This window comes from Asparagus officinalis, chromosome 4 (genome assembly GCF_001876935.1).
Source record: "Asparagus officinalis chromosome 4, Aspof.V1, whole genome shotgun sequence".
Taxonomy (NCBI): domain Eukaryota; kingdom Viridiplantae; phylum Streptophyta; class Magnoliopsida; order Asparagales; family Asparagaceae; genus Asparagus; species Asparagus officinalis.
Window position 1 is genome coordinate 20,366,380 of NC_033797.1, and position 6,529 is coordinate 20,372,908.

The window sequence follows — 6,529 nt, forward strand, 5'->3', positions numbered from 1 at the left end:
GATGTTTCGAATTCAAAACGCAGAATCTTAACTCTGCGTTACAATAGTAAAACGAGTCATCTTCCTCGTTCGCAAGAACCCATCTAGGGTTTTTTCAGAGAACTCGCCGAAGCAAGTTTGATGTCGATACATCTAGGGTTTTAAAGAACTCGCCGAAGCGAGTTTGACGGCCACGAAGGGCGACGCTTACCACCGACGGGCGGAACCTGAAACGGCGGCGCCGCTGCAGCAGGGGATCTTGGGCGTGGAGCTGCTTTCTTCTTGGAACCCATGGAAGAGAGTTGGAGATGATGAACAGGATCACCGACGCCGAAAACGAAGAGGCTTCGTTAAAAATCTTTCGAAAGAGAGGAGGCAAAAAGTCGGGTGACTTTTGATTTGACCCTTAGCGGTCTATTTATAGACAGCTATGAGCTGTCAAATCGGGTTGGGGTTCTAGGCCCAAAATCCCGCCAAACGTGGCCTGTGCGCCTGTGACGCTTGAGCTTCTGAACGCAGAATTCACCCCTGCGTTATAATCCGCCGTGCATCTAACGCAAGAAATCTATCTGTGCGTTCTGCCTCAACCACACGACTTCCTCTATGTTTATAGCCAAGACATGGTTCCAAATAAATAGAGGGAGGCTAATGTCAGCTATCAAAGCGACTAAAAGCCAAGAAGAAACAAGTGACCCCACAGAAGAGTCCATTGGATGAGTACAATTAGATTCCAATCAACTAAGTCTGACAACGTCTTCTAAATTTTGAGATCCAAAGTATTCCGAAAATTCATCCCAGTCAACCGCGAACTTTTGAAAACTTTGGAGGGGGTTCTGTAGGCTGTCTAAAAATCACAATGGATAGCTAATCCCTATCAAGCCCTGATAATGGAAGTTACAATCAGACGACTTTCTAATCACTGCATCCGCAACTCTGCAACCGCTATAAACACGGCCTCATCTCTGAGATGATTGATCTTGATGGCTGCGACAACAGCATGACTAATATTATATTAGCAACTATTAGAGATGCTGATGAGCAGTGTAATGATTTCAGAAATAAAAGGTTGGACTTAGTTGGTGAGTCGCTTGGTAGAGAGCTGTGGGCAAATATCCATCTTCAAAACACTATGGATGTTGATTCCCGTCAAGCTCTCACAACGAAAGCTACAATCAAATAGCTTTCGGGTCGACAGTCGGAAGGGGCAAATAGGAGACTTTTCACACAGATCGAGAAGAGTTACAATTTGACGACGCTTCCGACAGCTGATGAAAACCCTATTCAGTGGCCTTCACGATCGTTGGTGAGAGTTACAATCTGACGACTCTCATATCTTATAACAGGCAAAGACCAATAAACAATGGCCTTTGCAATGTCATGGTAGACGAGGTTACAAGTCAACAACCTCTATCAAACGTAGAAGTTTAATTCTGCGTTTCTCAAATTCGAAACGCACACAACTTGTGCGTTCTCCAGCGAATGTCTAACTCTGCAACGCAGAGTTCAAGCACCAAACGCACACATAACGTGCGTTCTTCAATAGGTTCAACTACGTGTCCCAAACTCTGGACGCAGAGTTAAATTTCAACGCACCAACGGCCCGTGTGTCTCAAATCTCTAACAGAGATTTAACTCTGCGTCTCAAGTCTTGGACGCAGAGTTAAAGCCCAGAACGCCAACTGAGGCGTTTTGACTTGTTCAAACGCAAGCCGAACGGCCTCAAAGCCGTTATCCCACGTTCTGAGGGATTCTCGCCCACAAAGGAGCGGAAATAGGGGTTGGTTACACCCCACATCATCCTATAAATAACCAACTTACTCAACAGAGTGAGGGGTTGATCGGTTGGTCGGTTGATCGATTTTCTGATATCAAAACCGCATAAGGTTTAAGTGAGCTGGCATCAAAACCGCCTAAGGTCATCAAATCTCAGCAGTTTAACGAAGAAGAAGATCTTTTGGAAATCAAAGAACTGATCAACGATCAGTTAATCGAATCCCGAGGGATCCCTTCATCAACAACCTAGTCCACTTGGCAATTAACCGAATCTTCGGTTCCAACAACTCTGTTATAGAGTTTTAACTCACTTTGAGTTTATTTCTGAAACTCATTTTAAGAGTTCGTGATTAAGTTTGCAACCCAACTTAATCTCATCAAACCAAACAGTCGGTTTTCAACAACTCTTGTCAGAGTTCTTAACTCGTTCAGAGTTCTTTACACTCGTCAAGAGTTCTAAACCGAAGTCATCAAACGCTTCAATTGTTCCAGTGAAGAAGGACGATCGGATCGTCAACGGAGAGCAAGTTCGACGAGATCAATCGAAGGAGGCACTCCATCGCTACCAAGAAGAACCCAGTTTTAAACAAAGGGGAAAACTAAATTCGTTTTCCTCTCTTTTGTAATCGGAATCCAAATTGTAACTGAGTTTGAGAGAAATACAAGTTCGAATTTTTCTTTCATTGTCTTTTTACATCAAATTTCCAACAAACACACCCGCTATGATATCCCAATGATCTGATCAACACTCTTCACCTGTCGAGAGTCAAATGTGACATACATACTCAAAACAAAACCAGAAGCTCCTAACTGATAATCAAACGAACCTCTGAATCCCAAACGTGCAATCAGATCAAATCTTACATCCTCGATGTGACCAAATACTGGGCAACCAAATATCTTACGTAACCTAAAATTTGAAGCAGCTCCACCAGATCCAAAATCTCCACACGCAGCAGTCGACAATTTATGACTAAGATGATCCAAATATGTCGAAGCTCCAAAACCAAAATCAATGCTCGACAACCAACACCGATCCCCCTCCAGTAAGGAACAAACCATCAAAACTATCATCTCATCTCGTCGCCCCAATGTCTCCACATCAATGAAGTGCCTCAAACTGCCATGAGCTCAGTACAAATATAAGAAAGAACTCCTACCAAAGCTAGAACGACGGATTACTTTTCTGCCAATACACTTCTTCCAATTGTTATTGACTTCTAGGACTTCACACCAACGAGACCTGGTTGCAACCCACCAATGCCTAGAACAATCTCCAACTGTAAAAACCAAATACTGATTACCTCTCAATGATGCCTTCTTGGAAGGCTCCTAAATGCCTGACTGAACACCACCTAAAAGACCCTCGATTGATGAATAGAAGTGTCAAACTCCACCTCGGTCTTCTTGCTCATACCAATGTTCTCAAAGAACTTTAATCTGCAGGTCAAAGCACACCTCAACAAACCATGCACGGCATAACCAATCAAATAACCTAGTCTCAACAAATACCATAGTCTAGCCAAATACAAGCGGTTCTCTACACTCTTTGTCAAATACAAGCGGTTCTCTACACTCTTCATTGATCACATTATATTTTAAATTTTGAGTCAAACAAGATCTAATTATACCACACACTGTTCTTTTTCCAAACCTTCTCCTCAATGTCGTCCGGTTTCATGTCCAACTCCAAAGTATCTTCCAAATTTTGCGCATTGAACACATCCAAGACTTCACATCTCTAAAAACCAAAATTGTTTGTGCCATTAAACTTCTTCACATCTATCTTCATAGAGTGGATAATCAAATTTTGGACGATCTTCAAGCCGGAAGTACCCTCCACAACTCCTTCTTTCCCGACCATCTTTCTCAAAGAACAAAAACAAATACGGAACAAATGAAGAATAGATCCAAAACTAAAAATAATAGAGTCTTTACCAAAAAGATCCCACCTTTATCACCAAACGAAGCCCTAGGCGAGCCTCCAAAATGACCTACTCCTCTAAATAGCCCAAGCGTAGCCCGAGCTTTGATACCCTCTAAACAACCAAACCAACGTGCTACGAGAAATCAAATCAAACGAAAGTCGAGAGAAGGCCAAATGAATCAAATCAATGTCACAAACACAAACAACCAATTTTAACATGGTTCGGCAAGTTGCCTACGTCCACGGGGCAAGAAGGGGATAGAGTTTTTTACTAATAGACAAGAATAGTACAAACTGAGATTACAAATCACTCAAACTCACCAATTAATCTCACCAACAAATCTCTAATTCTCTCCAAACAAAACCCTAACCAATAGCTCAGAAAATACCTCTTTTATGTGCTCCAAATATCCCTAATTTTCTACTTAATTCTCTCTTCCAATTGTTCCATATATATAGAAATCCTAAAATCATAAACATACTAGGAATTTTAAAACAAAAAACAAAACAGATTAGCAATCCTAATAACCTGTTACCAAAACAGATTTTGAATCATGTTACCAAAATAGATTTTGAATCCCAATAACCTATTACCAAAACAAATTAGGAAACATATTAGGAACTTGCTATCCAACACTTTAAAATTGGGGGGGGGATCCTAAAGCTTGAGGTGTTTCCCTGATAACCTCTCTGAAGTATTTAATTCGAGAAAAAAAATCCACTTTATTCTTGGGGTGTTGCAGATAATTTTCTAAACTTATTTGATTCGACTAAATCCCCTAAACTTTTGGGTGTCACACAAAATATCCCAAAATGCAGGGGATTTAGTTGAATAAAATTACTTCATGAAGGTTATTACAATAGCCCTAACGTTCATGGTGATTTTTTCGAATTAAAATAGTTCATGGATTTTCTAAAATTAACCATTAAAAGAGATAGTAACTTATACCAAAGGATAACAAAATTAGACAAAATTTAGCAAAACAGTGAATCCAAAAAAACTAAATTTAAAAATAATTTAGGATCGTACTTTGAGTTTAAAAGTGATTTAGCAAGGTGGGTGTAAAAATAAGCCTAAAAAATTTAGGTCTATAACACAAAAAAAATACTTAACAAAAAAGGGTAAATTGCAGTCAAATATCATATATTTTTCCACTTATTACACTTAAATACCACAAGTTGTATTTTAGTGCAAAAAAAATACCATAAAGGTTTTAAATTTTACATGTTACTACCATTGATCATGCAAACATAGAAATTTTCACCCAAATATTTTTCTATGATAATTACATGCTAACTATAGAGCTTTTTAACTAATAGTATTTGTTAAATTTGTAATTGAATCAACTATTTTTTTCACAATTATATTGGTTCAACTTTAAAATAGAGTTGGAACATAATGAAAATTTTAAAATATTAATGGTTAGAAATTTTCCACATTTAGAAAATTTGTATGAGGTGAAAATTTTCGCATTTGCACGATTAATGGTAGTGAGGTGAAAGTTTTTGAAAACTTTACAGTTTTTTTTCCATCGAAATACAAGTCACAACATGTAGCATTTAAGTGCAATAAGTGAGAAATTATATGGTATTTAAGTGCAATCTACCAAAAAAAAACAAAAAAACAAAACCAAGCCAAGCCTATGTTCAACTAACCCGGCCCTGCCTGCCCCGTGCGCTCCACCCATTTACTGGCTTGAAGGACCGAAAGCTCGACCACTCGCTCAAACTCGCTTTCCCCAAGATCACCGCGCCAGTCCTTCTCAGCCTCCGAACAACACCGGCGTCACGCGGCACGACCGAACCAAGCAGCGCCAACGACCCCACGGTCGTATTAAGCCGATCTTTCGTGGCAATATTGTCCTGGACCATAACCGGGATCCCGTGCAACCCTTTGCACGGGCCGTGCCCATGTTTCCTCTCCCAGTCGGCTCTGTCCGCTTGCGCGAGCGCGTTTGGGTTCAACTCGATAACTGCGCGGAGCAGCAGTGGCGTACCCAGGATTTTTTTGCTCTGGGCAAAAAATAAAGGTGGTATATGAATATGTCATGAATCAAACTTCTCTACCAGTTCTTCTGTGTCGAGGCTGGAAGTAATTTCTTTTTTAATATAAAGTATCATGTTATTAGCAAGCAATTCATCTCCCATCTTGTTGCACGGGAAAAATTGCTTTCTTTGATTCCATTGCTTTCTCAAGTAATAGTTTTTCGATTACAAAAGATCCGGTCTTTTTATAAGACCCGGTTACAATAAAATCAAAAATAAAAATAAAAATTACAACTTTCCTTTTATGTCGAACGAATCGCGAGATCCTGTTTTGCGGTCTCTCGCTTTTGTGGGTTCTTCGCCTGCGCCGGGGTTAATCCGTGGACCACCGCGTAATCTTGATGCGGTCGGATCTACACGATATGACGGATGCTATTTCACGAAGGAAATAACAGTCGGGGGTACTATTTCGCCAAGGAAATAATAGCCTTTAGTAATCGAAATCGACCAAGCGAAATCGAGACTCTTCTCGGGATCAAAGGCCAAGCTTTGATCCGGAGGAAAATCGTGTAGATCTCAAATCTGATCTCTCTCGAACTCCTGCCTTATTTGGCGTGAATGATCGCAAAGAACCAGATCTGAGAGTCCGAGTCTTCTAAGTTGAAAATCCGAGGGTGAGTTCTCAATCCAGCACAGTTTCGGCTCCCAAAATTCAACCTTTCAAAAATGAGCCGTGCCCCCTCTATTTATAGCCTTCTGAAAGCGGATCTGGGCTCAGATCTGGGCCCAGATCCAGCTGGCTCGGGGAGGTGGCTCGGCCACCAGGTGGCTCGGCCACTAGGTGGCTCGGCCACCGAGCCACCC